Raw genomic sequence first — 16,357 nt, 5'->3', positions numbered from 1 at the left:
CCTTGAAGTGATGAAAAGTGACATAAGAAGGAACATCTGCACAGCAATGTCATTTTGACATTGCTGTGCATTATGTTAAATTTATGAAGTGCTTTTGCCGCTCTTTTTCAGGTGGAATTTGCATGCACATGTGCACATAGCCTAAATGAACATAAAAAAATGAACATATTCACAGCAATGTCAAAACAACTTGTTTTGCATATGTTTCGTCAGTTATCACTTCTTTTAGAAGTGACCTGGTCTTTTTCCGCTTGGAAGCTGCCACTATTTTCCTTATAAAATGTAAAAAAAGGCGCTGGCAACAAAGCCACCACAAAAGACACTTCTGGAAATATACAGCTGGCCTTTTCCTGAAGCATTTTCCAACATCAAAAACGATGCAAGTACTCCAGCATCTAAAAGACGTCTTGTGCGCATACCCTAATGCCCCGATTCATCAAGACTGGCGATTTTCTTCATGCAGTGCCTGACTGGAGAAAGATTCTTAGCATAAGGAAAGCCAGAATTAGACGATCTGTCGCGCTATGACCCCATCCCGCCAAAGTTCTGCCCACTGGCATGAAAATGCCAAAAGCTGCACATTTTTTAAACAGCTCTGAGTTGCGCAAAAAATTTGCCACTTTTCAAAAACAATTTGCAGTAGAATTCTGGCGAAATTTCTTTGATGAATTGAAGCCTACGTTTTTTTTCTGAGATTTTGATGTGGAAACTGGCTATGTGCACGCAACATTTTTTAAACTCAGGCGAACCCGACAAGTTATATAGCAGCGGCATTAAGCGATCTTTGGTTTTGTGACCTGTGTAGGAGTAAATTTCGCTGTGTAAACCTCAGCATTACATTTCCATTTATGTAACGTGCCTTTCAGTCTACTCTTGATGCAGGTCACCCCACAAAGAATTTTGGCTATTCCCTTGACTATGTTTTACCTTCTGTTTATGTCCCTTGTCTTACTTATCTGGCTAGTCTGAATATCCCTGCCTTACGCTTGCTCCTCCGGCCAGCAGCAACCCCAAGGATGCAACCAGGAGAACCCCATTGTAGGTTCATATCTCAGAACAAGGATTAAAAGGGTTAAAGCTTTAATGTTGGGGTTCTTTTGGAATGGCTACTGTCAAGTTCAAAGTAACATTTTTTGAGCTTTTGATATAATTTACACCATATCTCTGATATCCTTATGCCTCAGTGGATCATTATTCCATAGCTACTACTTTAGGAAAGAGCAGATTTGTTATGATTACGGTTGGTTTATGAGTTTATTCCAAATGATATTGGTGGTTCGATAGAGGTTTATTAGGATACCTTAATAAAGTGTAGACCTGCTGTGCTGGGAGCCCTGATACCCTATGCAATAGTTCAAACTGCTTTTCTGCTCAGCCACACTCAGGTGGCACAAACATCAGTTTCGTAGACTAATATTGGTAGAAAAATGTAAAGATAGTAACACAGGCAGTTGACTGAAAGGAAGGGCAGGACGCCCAGGCGGGAAGCCCTGCTGCCAGAGACATCCACAAGATGGAGACCCAACTTGGAGTCTCCACATTTCCAAAAATTATTGCTACACACCAGTAAAGTGACATCAATATTCCCAGAGTAGAAATAGTATAATGGGGCTGTGACACCCCTTCCACTACAGGCAACCCACCAGATGGAGACCCAACTTGAATTCTCCACATTTCAAAAAATTTTTAGTAACATAAGCAGCAGTAGCAACAGCAGGCACAGAAGCCACATCAAAGGTGTCACAGACTGCAATAACGCGAGATCAATGCAGCACACTAAAAACTAGACCATTGCATAGTCAGCCCAGTCTGCAACTGGGGTACAAAAGTCATTGGAGATCGATGACTTATTCCTCTTGATAAAAGTTAGGCGGTCTACACTTTCAGGTGAAAGCTGGATGCACTAATCCGTCAGGACACTGCCAGCAGTGCGGAAGACACGTTCTGAGAGAATGCTGGCTGCTGGGCATGACAAAACCTCCAAGGCATGACAGGCGAGCTCGGGTCACTCTTCCATTTTTGAAGACCAAAATGCAAAAGGGTCCAAACCCCCCCTGATGGCATTGATATTGAGCTTGAAATACTCCTGCACCATCCTCTCCAGTCATTCACTATGTGTCAGACTTGTACTCTGTCCTGCTGGTGCATGGGCTGGTCTAAAAAATGTGTGAAACGACTCGCAAAAATTGCTTCTGCCACTTGCACTGCTGTTTTTGCATTGACGACTCGATGTTCCCGTGGTTTGAAGTCTATAACTGCAATGCACACTGTGTGCCTCACTGCTGGCTTGGGGAAAACCAATCTTAAGATTGTCGACAAGCGTGTTTCGATACTCCAGAATGCACACGTCCCTTTTCAGGGGTGGAAAATTTACTCTTGTACTGTAGACCTAACAGAGTGGCAACCTAGTAGTCAGCACTATTTCTAATCCTAACAATATGGGCATGATGTTGGAGGTGGTGCAGCAAGAAGGCACTCATGTGTCGGGCACATGAGGTCCAAGTCCATGGTGTGTTAGTGGCAGGGTAAAATTCAAGCTTTCTTCCTTCATCCCCTATTGCCAACCACAGACAACAGAGTGGCGATCATTATCCTCTTCATTTCCTGACTGTAGCGCGCTCATCACCTCTTCCTCCTCATCCTCCTCCATTTGCTCCTTGGCTCCTGCACCTTCACTAACAGTTTGTCTGGTACCATTAACCCCTCTTGATCTCTGTTATTCACCCTCCCATGGCACCCGCCTGTGCGACGACTGTCTGGAATTTAGAGATATTGTTATCCCTTCTGCATCCTCCTTTGCTTCCTCTTCTTCCTCTGGGACCACCACGTCCTCTCACAGACTATTCAAAGTGTGCTCCAGCATGTAGATGACCGGAATAGTGATGCTGATGAAGGCATCGTCAGCTATAATCATCTTAGCAGCCATTTCGAAACTGTTCAGAAGGGTGTAGAGGTCCTTCATCTGTGCCCACTCCGCAAGGGTGATTTGCACCATGTCCATACTGCATTGGCCCAGGCTATGCAAAATGACATACTGCACCAGGGCTCATCGCTGCTGACTCACTCGCTGCAACATGTGCGGAGTGGAATTCCACCGTGTTGGCACATCGCATATCAACCGGTTAACCGATAGGCCGAAAGTCCTCTGTAGCGATGCAAGTTGATGATCCATGGGGTGAGCACACAGCGGCTGTGCTTTCTGCAGCAGCGCATCCAGGCCGGGATAGTGGCAGAGAATTGCTGTATTACCAGGTTGAGGACATGAGCCATGCAAGGCACATGTCTGAAGTTGCTCCAGTGTAGGGCCGCCACTAGGTTCGCACCATTGTTTCACACTGCCTTCCCTGGCTCCAGGTTCAGTGGAGACAGCCATTGCAAAAACATGGCCTGGATAGCTGTCCATAACTCTTGAGCTGTGTGACTGCGATCTCCAAAGCATGTTAATTTAAACACTGCCCAATTGCAGTGAGCCCTGGCTGCACAGCACAGAGGTGGAGAGATTCTCTCTCCACTGTTGGAACACGTGTCTCATTAAAGGAGAAGTTGAGGGAGCAGGTGGAGGCCCTAGAGGAAGTGGAGGAGGCAGAAGCAGTGGAGGAAGTGTTAGATACAGAGGTTTGTCCTCCAAGCCTTGGGGATTTTAAGACTCCTGGAGCAGCCCCTTTCCTGCACCCACAGCCACCAGAATCACCCAGTGCTCAATCAGCGAAATGTAACGCCCCTGGCCATGCTTGCTCGCCAAGGTGTCAGTGGTGAAATGCACCTTGTCAGACATAGATTTTTCAAGGAACAAGTGATGTTGCCTGTGACATGCTGGTGTAGTGCAGTCACAACTTTCTTAGAGAAGTAATGGGAACTGGACAACTGGTACTGGGGGACTGCGACTCCCATCAGCTTTTGGTAACCGTCTGCATCCACCAAGTGGAAAGGCATCATTTCCTTGGCCAACAGATTGGAGATGGTGAAGTTCAAGCTCTTAGCTTTGGCATGTGTAGGGAGAAATAATCTTTTACATGACCACAACTGCGGGACCAAGGGCTGGCTGCTGTGCTGAGAGAGGGTGGAGGATGGTGGACACGATAAACAAGACTTTATGGTGGATTGAGAAAGATGTGGTGTGCTCATTGAAACAAAAACAGCAATCATGTCCACTTCCATAACAGCTGATGGCCTCTCACTCATCCCAAGTGTAGGGGATAAACAATTGGAGGTTCTGAAGCCGGAGACCTGTGTGAGAACACTTGCCATGGTGACAGAGGAGGAGGAAGAAGCAGCATATGTGGTTGATGGGGTTGCTGGTGGTTGGCAAGGCCCACTAGTCTTGCATTTTAGCACAGTGAGATTCCCAGACTAACACATGTTGATTGTGCATATGCCGGTTCATGCATCTAGTAGTCAAGTTATTGCAATTTTTGCCTCTACTGAGTCATTTTTTACAAAGTTGGCAGATAATGTGAGTTGGGTCATTCTTTGTGGTCTCAAAAAAGGCCCAGGCTAGGCAACCCTTGCCACCCCTGCGAACTGCAGACCCGCAAGCACTGTTGGCCACAGCCAGAGTTGTGGCTGAGGATGCTGTGCTTGTCGTGGTTGCATCGCTGCGTGTCTGTGTGGGAAGAGGCAACGTAACCTTCTTATTAGTGTTGAGCCACCCCCGTAGTGTTCGAGTTCGGTTCGGTTCGTCGAACACCCGTGTGTTCGCCGAACTGTTCGTCGAACTGTTCGTCGAACAACTTCGAACACCGTTACAACCAATGGCAGGCAAACAAAAACACATAGAAACACATAGAAAACACCTTCAAAGGTGTCCAAAAGCTGACAAACTGCTCAGAAGACACAACTAACACATGGAAAAGTGACAAGTACATATAGTCATGCGAAAAGAAAAGAGGTGGAGGAGTAAAAGGAGGGGGAGACACAGATATACGCATGTCATGCCCTTCTAAAATCCAAAAAGTGAGAAGCCGACACGTTCAGTCCGCTCCTGCCCGTGCCACCTCCGTGTCGCCGGGTTTGTGCCAGAGCCGCGGTGAACCCTGACGGCCAGCCCCCCTCTCCCAATACTGGTGCCTGTCCGCTGGTGGGTCGAGCGAGCCCCCCTGTGGTGGAGGCAGCTCTAAGCTTTTTAATTTAAATTGTCTCTCTAATTTGAATAAATACACTTTAAATCCATTTACAAGGATCTATTGGAGGGCAAGTCTCATGCCAGCAGCCGCGTAATTCCAGCTCCAGTAGCGTCCACTAAAGCTGCTGCAGTTAAAAAGCTTTTATAAGGATCGAGCTCGGCTGTCCACCGCAAGGCATCCTACTGCCAGTCCGAGCCCCTATGCCTTGGGGTGCCTCCTGATGCTCTTCACTGAGTATCCCGTGGTCCCGAAGCATTTCCTTTGAAAAAATGAAGTGTCCAAACTACAGGTGGTGTAGCTTGCTTAACAGCCGGGATAATCCGCTGACTAGCAGACCCTGCTACTAGGCACAAAGTATTTCCTGGGCTACATGCAGTTAAAAATTTGTAATTAGATACTCTCGTTGGATGCTGAGAAAGCATTCCATAGAGTCTCCTGGCACGCCATATATGATTCTCTTAAAAAGCTTGGGGTAGGGGTCTAGGGGACCCTTTTATAGCCAAAATCACGGCCCTGTATCGCAATACGTCACCTAGGCTGAAGATAAATGGAACTGTAGCACCCTGAGGGCTCGGTTGCTACAGAGGTATTGCACCTCACCCAGAGGTGTGATATCTCACTCTCAGGTAAGGATGTAGTGTGGATCAGGACCCGACACCTGCATGCATTACACCACATTGCCGTGGGGCAGGGCGACCAATATGCCCCTGAGATGGGCACGACAGTCCCTGTCCCTGGCTGGAGTGGGGGGAGGGAACACTGAGGAAGGGGAACCCTGTAGTGCAGGAGCAGGGAGGAAGCAGTTCCTGGGTGCATTGAGAAGGGAGTATAAAAGGTGGGCACCATCTTAGTTCAGTGCAGAGAAGTCTGAGCAGAAGTGGCAGGGAGCAGGGGCTCTGCATGAGCTCTGCTCCGGAGGCGGGCCTAGTAACAGAGGCCCAGGCCTGGAAGAGGGAGAAGGAAGGAAGAGGAGCGGAGAAGGCTCCAGGAATGAGGAACGAAGGGATCTCAGGGGTGCGGACGGGCGAGTCGCCACCGCACGCCCGAATCCACCTGCGTGGAGGGGTCAGGCCAAAGGGGGAGACCGGTCACCGAAACTAGTGGAGGCAGGAAACAACCCTCAGCTAGAAACAGGAGGCTGTGACATTTTATGTGGCGCAGCCCCTCGCTACACCCGCTAGGAAGGCACCACATAGGGTCAGGGAAACTGGCGCCAAGTTTACCAAGAGGAGGCCCGAGGCAGCCGGACAGAAGGGTTGGTAAGAAAGGCCAGACAAAGGACACACAAAGGGGGTCCTGTGAAGCACTCCAAAGTTATCTGGGACTTGTCTGAGCCCCTCACCTGGTGAGCACAGTACGACGTGGGCAGCCGTTACCTGCAGACGTGGTCTGGATAATAAGAACTGTGAGTAAAGGCCCTGGACTGCATCACTGACTCCGTGTCATTACTGCTGCTGCCCTGCACCATCACCCCCATCCTCCGCATACACTGCCCTGAGGCTATACTCCTCCCGTGGGGAGTTATGCTACGCTCTGCTGCACCCACAACACCAGCCTCAGCGGTCTGCCCTGGAGCGGCGGTTCACTCTGACCGAATTCCACGGGTGGCGTAGTCGGACATTTAAACATCAAAACCACATAAATAGTTCCGCCACTGGTTTGACCGCCCTGAGCCACGGAACCGGGTCGCCGCCACGGAGACTACAACCACCAGCATCCACCAAAAAGGGTCCGGCTCCGGGTGTCCCAAGGCCCAGGGGGCGCGTCAGAACATTTTCATCACCTTTCACAATCACCAATGGGACAAGGCAGGGATGTTCTCTGTCCCCTCTCTTATACATCCTAGTGACGGAGCACCTGCTCTCATCAATTCGCCATAACCCCAATATTAGGTGGATTGAGGTGGGAGGCACCGAGTACAAGTGCTCTCTATTTGCTGATGATGTCCTAGTATATATCACTCAATCACATATATCCATCCATGCTGTTATGCCTGAAATAGATCACTTTGTTACATGGTCAAATTTTAAAATCAATGCAGCGAAGTCTGAGGCCCTCGATGTCTCCCTCCCCAAATCCATATAGGATTCCATCCAGTCCAACTTTCCCTTTGCCTGGCCCTCACAGGGTATCAAATACTTAGGAATTCCTATTCATAGAGACCTCTCCCATCTATGTTATCTTAATTTTGGGCCCTTTATTGAACAACTCCATACAGACCACGGTTGGCAAGTTAGAACTGTAAGATTCACTACGTGAACCACTGGTGTTTTGTGGAAAAGCACATGTACACTGTGTTCCAAATTATTATGCAAAAAGTGTTTAGGAGTGATAAGGGAAGAATTTGTTTGTTTGTCAGTTAAACTCATTGACGGTGATGTGTGTCAGGGCTCTTTATATCACTGTAAGCAATTGCAGACACCTGTGCTAATTAATTTGGCAGGTGTGTCCAATGAAAGGCAAGACTACTTAAGAAGGCTGTCTCACATTATTAAGCAGCCTACATTTTCTGCCAAAATGGGAAAGAAAAGGGATGTGTCGGCTGCTGAGAAGCAACAAATTGTGGAGTGTTTAGGTCAAGGTATGACTACAATCAACATTGTGCGATGATCAGGATGAAGTGTCTTGGCAATCAAGAAGTATGTAGCTGATTCACAGTACACACGTGTGCGTGCTGATAAGGGCAAATTGAGGACTCTTTCCTACAGGCAATTACGTCAGGTTGAAAGAGCAGCGGCAAAAAAGCCTTGTCATAGCAGCAGACAAGTTTTTGAAGCTGCTTGTGCCTCCAACGTCCCACGAACAACAAGATGCAGGGTCCTTCAGAGGTTTGCAGCTGTGCATACGCCATCCTGTCGACCTCCTCTATCCACTTCACACAAGCAGAAACGGCTCCAGTGGGCCAAACATTACATGAAGACTGATTTCAAAACTGTTTTGTTCACGGATGAGTGCCGTGCAGTGCTCGATGGTCCAGATGGATGGAGTGGAGGATGGCTGGTTGATGGACACCCCACGCAAACACGGCTACAGCGCCAACAAGGAGGAGGTGGAGTAATGTTTTGGGCTGGAATCATGGGGAGAGAGATTGTCGGTCCCTTTAGGATCCCTGAAGGCGCTAAAGATGAACTCCATAATGTATGTGGATTTTCTCAAACAGCACTTCCTGCCATGGTTCAAGAAGAAGAACCGTGTATTTCACAGCAAGATCATTTTTCTGCATGATAATGCACCATCTCATGCTGCACATAAAACATCTGCATCTCTGGCTGATATGGGCATAAAAGGGGACAAACTTATGGTGTGACCCCCATGCTCCTCTGACCTCTACCCCATTCAGAACCTTTGGAGCATCATTAAAAGGAGTGTCTATGATGGCGGGAGGCAGTTCACATCTAAGCAACAGCTCTGGGAGGGTATTCTGTCCTCATGCAAAACAATTGAAGCAGAAACCATCCAAAACCTGACAAATTCAATGGACGAGAGAGTTCAGAAGCTCCTTTCGAACAAGGGGTCCTATGTGAAAATGTAACATCACCTAGAATAAAGTTTTGAGTTGAAAACTGTTTGATTTCAGTTTCTAACAACCTGCTAATGCTTATAATTTCAAAAATGAACATTTTTTTGGTCTTTATTAAAATGAACAGGTTGATCGAAAAGTTTGGGGGATCTAAGAGTGTGGCAACCCAGTAGTCATGATTACTTCGAATTCTGACAATATGAGGGTCATGCTGCAGGTAGTGCAGCAAGAAGGCACTTATGTGTCTTGCGCATCTCGGAGCCCCAAAATTATTTTCCGGGCTAGATGCAGCTAAAAATTATTATTAATTTTAAATCTGGTGAAGCTTTAGTATAGATGGCCTAATAGAATCAGTGCTGCACACTGCTACAAAGCCCAAATTATTTTCCAGTCAAGATACAGATAAACATGATTAGTAATTTTAAATCTGGTGGAGCTTATTATAGATGGCCTAATAGAATCAGTGCTGCACACTGCTACAAAGCCCAAATTATTTTCCAGCCAAGATACAGATAAACATGATTAGTAATTTGAAAGCTTAAAACGGTTGGTAGGGTGATTTTAACCAATCATCAAGCTTTTACTCTCCCCAGGATGACACAGGGGTAGAAAAGTCGTTTCGGATCCATGATTTGTTTATCTTTATGAACGTGAGTCTGTCTACATTATCAGTGGAGAGCCGCGTGCGCTTATCTGTCAGCACACCACCAGCAGCGCTGAACACACGTTCAGACAGAACGCTGGCTGCGGGGCATGACAAGATCTCCAAGGCGTAAGTGGCTAGCTCCGGCCATTTATCCAGATTGGAAGCCCAAAAAGAGCAAGGGTCCAGTGACACAGTCGTGGCTTCAATGTTTACTTGGAGATACTCCTGTACCATCGTCTCTAGGCGTTGACTATGTGTCAGACTTCTTGTCTCCTGTGGCCTTGCAAAGGATGGGCTAAAAAAGTGGTGAAATGATTCCGCAAAATTGATGTTACCAGCAGATACTGTGGTTCTGTTACGGTTTGAGTGCTGAACACTTGACGGTCCCACGGTTGGCAAGTTGGAACTGTGAGATTCACTACGTGCACCACTGGTATTTTGTGGAAAAGCACATGTAAGATTCTGCAACAGTCTCTGCTGATACTCCTGCATGCGTGCATCCCTTTCTATGGCAGGAATAATTTCTGCAAATTTACTTTTGTACCGGGGATCTAACAGTGTGGCAACCCAGTAGTCAGGATTATTTCTAATTCTCACAATTCGAGGGTCATGTTGCAGGTAGTGCAGCAAGAAGGCACTCATGTGTGTTGCGCATCCAGGAGCACCAAGTCCCTGTTGTGTTGGTGGCGAGGTAACAATCATGCTTCCTTCCTCTGTCCTCTCCCCCCAACCTCGCACAACAGAAATGTGATCAAGGTCTCCCTCATCTGATGAGTCTTCCATCAGTTCGTCCTCCACTTCTTCCTGGGCTCCTGCACCTTCCTCACTAGTTTGGCTGCTACCATGCGCCCTGGTAAAACCATCTCCCCCACCCTCACATGCCTGCCGCCTTGGTGCTGCCGACCGTCTGGACCTTGCAGATGTTAGCCCTTCCGCATACAACTCCTCCTCCTCTACTTCCTCCACCTCCTCTTGTGCCACCACCTGACTCCGAATTCTGTTTAACATGTGCTCCAGCATTTAAATCACCGGAATAGTCATGCTGATAATGGCATCGTCAGCACTAAACATCTTCGTCGCCATTTCAAAACTGTGCAGAAGGGTGCATAGGTCCCTGATCTGAGACCACTCCTCCAGCGTGATTTGCCCCACCTCTGGATCTCGTTGGCCCAGGCTATACGTCAGAACGTATTGCACCAGGGCTTGTCGGTGCTGCCACAGTCGCTGCAACATGTGCAGAGTTGAATTCCACCGGGTAGGCACATCGCATTTTAGCCGGTGAAGTGGCAGGCCCAACGACTTCTGTAGAGATGTAAGTCGCTGAGCTGCGGGATGCGAACGGCGAAAGTGAGCACACAGCGACCGTGCCCTCTGCAGAAGGCCATCTAGTCTGGGATAGTGGGCTAAAAATTGCTGGACAACCAGGTTCAACACGTGAGCCATACAAGGCACGTGTGTGACATTGCCCCGGCGAAGGGCCGCACCCAGGTTTGCAGCATTGTCGCACACGGCCTTCCCTGGTTTCAGTTCCAGTGGAGACAACCATTCATGAAATTGGTTCTCCAGAGCTGACCACAACTCCTCAGCTGTGTGACTCACATTTCCCAGACATTTCAATGTAAAAACCGCCTGATGACGTTGAGCCCTACTGCCAGCATAGTAAGGAGGTGTGCAGGATCCCTTCTGCGCAGTTAGAAAGCTTGTGGCATGACCAGACAGGCTTTGGGTGCAGGTGGAAGACCGAGAGGAGGTTGAGGAGGCAGAAGCAGTGGAGGAACTTTGACATAAAGAGGATTGACGCACAACTCGTGGGGACGGCAAGACTTGGACAGCAGCCCCTTGTCCTGCTGTCACCATAGTTACCCAGTGCCCAGTCAGCGACATGTAACGCCCCTGTCCATGCCTACTCGTCCATGTGTCTGTGGTGAAATGCACCCTGTCACACACAGAGTTTCTCAAAGAAGCGGTGATGTTGTGTGCGACATGCTGGTGGAGCGCAGGCACACCTTTCTTTGAGAAGTAGTGCCGACTGGGCATCTGGTACTGGGGCACTGCGACGGACATAAGGTCTCGAAAATCCTCTGTGTCCACCAGGCGGAAAGGCAGCATTTCTGTAGCCAAGAACTTGCAGATGGTGAAATTCAACCTCTTAGCTTTCTCATGGCTAGGAGGAAATGGTCTTTTACTTGACCACATCTGAGGGACCGAGGGCTGGCTATTGTGCTTAGACGGGGTTGATAAGGGTGTCCCCGGCAAACTGCCGGTCTGTGAGGAAGATGCAGGCGGACATGTTAGGTTGCCTTGATCCAAAGGTGGTGCTATCGATGTCGGACAGCGCTCAACACCAGCTGGTGTTACCACCTCCAAAGAAAATGATGACCTGCCAATCACACTGGCTGTTGCGGGTAAAGAGGTGGCAGGTCTGCGCCCCAAAACAGGTGCGACTGCTGTCCCCCCAGTCACAGAGGATGAAGAGGCCGCGGATGCACAAGATATGGCAGACGGTGGTTGGCCCGGCCGGCTAGGCCGCATTGTAGCACACTGAGCTTCCCACTGCAACTTATGCTTCATGTCCATGTGGCGGTTCATGCATGAAGTACTCAAACTATGTATTTTTTGGCCTCTACTTAGCTTTTGCTGACAAATGTTACAGATAACACGAGTTGGGTCATCTTTATCGATCTGAAAAAATGCCCAGGCTATGCAAGGCTTAGCACCCATGCGACCTGAAGAGCCACCACGACTTGTGGTGAGAGGCAGAGTTGTGTTTGAGGATGCAGTTGTTGACGTGCTTCCAGTACTACGTCTCTGTCCAGGAAGGCGCAACCTGACCTCGTCGTCACTAGCATCTTCCTCCACCTCCTCTGCTGACCTCATCTCTTGGCTGACTGTGGGTTGACAGTAAGTGGGATCTCCAACCTCATCATCATCACCCTGTGCGTTATCACACCCGTCGTCCTCAGAGCCAACCTGTTCCTGCCCTGACAAAAAACTAAAGTTGTCGCTCCAATCAGGTATTTGAGTCTTATCATCGTCTTCCACATTGTCTCCACCAACAGGAGTTACAGTTTGGGAATGAGGGTCTACATCAGGGGTCTCAAACTCGGCTGGGTATATGGGCCGCAAATGGAAAAAATTTGAATTTGGGGGGCCGCATTTTTTGTTCAATGTGACATTTTTAGTGATACCATTTTTTTTTGTATACACCTTTTGAACATTTTTGCCGTGTTTATTTTTTTACAGCTTGGGTCCTTATGGATATGGCGATAATAAACGTGTACTTTTTTGTGTTTACTTTAGTTTACATATAAAACAGCATTTTTAGCGCCCAATATTTTTTCATGCTTTATTTTTATTTTTTTGATTTTTACAATTTTGTTTCCCCCAATTGGCCACATACAGTAAAATTGTCTTACAATTAGCATCGTATAGTAATAATGGCAAACATCTTGTAGTAATGTCCCCATCTTGTACTAATGTGCCCCAACCAGGTCCCCATCCTGTGGCTATGTGCCCCATCCAGGTCCCCATCCTGTGGCTATGTGCCCCATCCAGGTCCCCATCCTGTGGCAATGTTCCCGATCCAGGTCCCCATCTAGTGGCTCTGTGTCCCATCCAGGTCTCCATCTTGTGGCTATGTGCCCCATCCAGGTCCCCAACCTGTGGCTATGTTCCCCATCCAGGTCCCCATCTTGTGGCTATGTGCCCCATCCAGGTCCCCATCTTTTGGCTATGTGCCCCATCCAGGTCCCCATCTTGTGGCTATGTGCCACATCCAGGTCCCCATCTTGTGGCTCTGTGCCCCATCCAGGTCCCCATCTTGTGGCTATGTGCCCCATCCAGGTCCCCATCTTGTGGCTCTGTGTCCCATCCAGGTCTCCATCTTGTGGCTATGTGCCCCATCCAGGTGCCCATCCTGTGGCTATGTTCCCCATCCAGGTCTCCATCTTGTGGCTATGTGCCACATCCAGGTCCCCATCTAGTGGCTCTGTGCCCCATCCAGGTCCCCATCTTGTGGCTATGTGCCACATCCAGGTCCCCATCTAGTGGCTCTGTGCCCCATCCAGGTCCCCATCTTGTGGCTATGTGCCCCATCCAGGTCCCCATCTTGTGGCTATGTGCCACATCCAGGTCCCCATCTAGTGGCTCTGTGTCCCATCCAGGTCTCCATCTTGTGGCTATGTGCCCCATCCAGGTCCCCATCCTGTGGCTATGTTCCCCATCCAGGTCTCCATCTTGTGGCTATGTGCCCCATCCAGGTCCCCATCTTTTGGCTATGTGCCCCATCCAGGTCCCCATCTTTTGGCTATGTGCCCCATCCAGGTCCCCATCTTGTGGCTATGTGCCACATCCACGTCCCCATCTAGTGGCTCTGTGCCCCATCCAGGTCCACATCTTGAGGCTATGTGCCCCATCCAGGTCCCCATCTTGTGGCTATGTGCCCCATCCAGGTCCCCATCTTTTGGCTATGTGCCCCATCCAGGTCCCCTCTTGAGGCTATGTGCCACATCCAGGTCCCCATCTAGTGGCTCTGTGCCCCATCCAGGTCCACATCTTGAGGCTATGTGCCCCATCCAGGTCCCCATCTTGTGGCTATGTGCCCCATCCAGGTCCCCGTCCTGTGGCTATGTGCCCCATCCAGGTCCCCTCTTGTGGCTATGTGCCACCTGTGCTGTTCTTCACACACATAAAAAAAAAAAAGATGATTCTCACCTGTCCTCCGTTCCCTCGGCGGCCTTCCTGCAGATGTGGCCGCAGGCACCACAGAGTCAGACCCCTTGACGATCCCAACCTGGTCCAGGAGGAGCCGCCGACAGCAGCGCTGCATTGCCACACAGAGACTGTCTCCCAGCACAGCATTTCCAATGCCAGCCGCCGGCCAATCAGAGGCCAGCAGCTGACATCAGCATACGGCAATGACGTCATACTCACTGCGCCGACACGCAGATATCAGCTGCTGGCCTCTGATTGGTCAGCGGCTGTCATTGGAAATGCTGTGTTGGGAAACAGTCTCTGTGTGGCAATTCAGCGCTGCTGTCGGCGGCTCCTCCTGGACCTGGTCAGGATCATCAAGGGGTCTGTGCCTGCGGGCCGCATAAAGCAGCCTCAGGGGCCGCATGCGGCCCGCGGGCCGCGTGTTTGAGACCCCTGGTCTACATTATGGTCAGAACCTTCTGCGTCTGGTCCTGGATCCGACTCATAAAGGTTCTGGGCATCAGTGCAGATCATTTCCTCGTCTGGATTCACAGAAGCGCTGGAGTCGACCTCTGATTCCCAGGCTATAGTATGAGTAAACAGCTCTGCAGACTCAACCATCTGTTCTACCTCATACTCAGACGGGCAGCTGGAGATTTGGGAGCTGTGAGGAAGCAAGTGCGATTGGGGTGACACCTTTGAGGACTGGAGTATTTGTGATGTTGAAGTTGAGGTGGAGGAGAGCCCACTTAAAGGAGCACTTGATATCCGTTGAAGCACCTGCTGTTTTTGTGCCTCATCTGGAATTTGTAGCGATTGGCGTGGCCGTAAGAAAGGGATCTTATCACATTGTCCGCTAAAAGAAGTAGACATTTTAGTTTGGCTGGAAGATGGTCTTTCTTCTGCAGATGTTACTGTTGCTTTAACACTTACCCCACGGACACAACCTTTTTTCCCCTTCCCAACACGCCTATTCCCCTTTCCACCAGCAGCAGGCCTTTTTCCACTCATTTTGGTGGTTAACTAATTAACAACTCTGGAGTTGTTTGCACAAAAAAACAATGGATGGGAACCGAGCAGAGCTGAGTGGCCAAACTGTGGTATTAGGCCAAAACTATTGGCTGGGTTAGATGCAGAAAAAAATTATATTCAATTTGCAACCTGATGGAGGTCAGTATAGATGGACTAATAGAGAAAGTCCCACACACTGCTAGAAGGCCAAATATTTTTTCAGAGGTAGATGCAGAAAAAAATATATTCAGTTTGCAACCTGATGGAGGTCTGTATAGATGGATTAATAGAACAAGTCCCACACACAGCTAGAAGCCCAATATTTTTTCAGAGGTAGATGCAGAAAAAAATATATTCAGTTTGCAACCTGATGGAGGTCTGTATAGATGGATTAATAGAACAAGTCCCACACACAGCTAGAAGCCCAATATTTTTTCAGAGGTAGATGCAGAAAAAAATATATTCAGTTTGCAACCTGATAGAGGTCAGTATAGATGGACCAATACAACAAGTCCCACACACAGCAAGAAGCCCAATATTTTTTCAGAGGTAGATGCAGAAAAAAATATATTCAGTTTGCAACCTGATGGAGGTCTGTATAGATGGATTAATAGAACAAGTCCCACACACAGCTAGAAGCCCAATATTTTTTCAGAGGTAGATGAAGAAAAAAATATATGCAGTTTGCAACCTGATGGAGGTCAGTATAGATGGACTAATACAACAAGTCCCACACACAGCTAGAAGCCCAATATTTTTTCAGAGCTAGATGCAGAAAAAAATTATATTCAATTTGCAACCTGATGGAGGTCAGTATAGATGGACTAATAGAATGATGCTATGCCCAAAAGATTTTACTTCACTAGGTGCAGTAAAAAAATTGGTATTCTATACACAGGTGGTATATCTTGCAACACAGATAGGCTACTCCACTGACTAACACACTCTGCAATAGGCCAAAAAGGATTAGCTTTGCTAGATTCAGCCAAATGCTGTGAAAAAAACTTGCACAGCACTGGCACAGACCTGCCTGGCAAAAACTGATAGGAACTGATGTAACCTAGTCCTGAAAAGGACTCCAATTACAATTAGTCTTTACTCCCACAATCTATCTATTTAAGACCACAGACCTGCCTGATAAAAGTCGTAGGAAATGCTGTAACCTAGTCCTTTAAAGGACTGCAATCACAACTATTCCCTACTCCCAAGCTATCTGTAGATTTGTGCGAAAATTGGCTTGAAATTAACAAGGTATAGCGCACACAGCAACAGCGGTGCCGTCTAACACGCAGCTGCAGCAGTGAGAAAATGGTGGCGACGGGGAAAATGGCTTGGTCTTATAGGGCAAGGACATGTGACATA

Source organism: Phyllobates terribilis, unplaced genomic scaffold (assembly GCF_046119375.1).
Source record: "Phyllobates terribilis strain yellow unplaced genomic scaffold, ASM4611937v1 Scaffold_9__5_contigs__length_417890890, whole genome shotgun sequence".
Lineage (NCBI taxonomy): Eukaryota > Metazoa > Chordata > Amphibia > Anura > Dendrobatidae > Phyllobates > Phyllobates terribilis.
The sequence above is the reverse complement of the archived record's forward strand: the minus strand, read 5'-3'. Positions refer to the sequence as shown.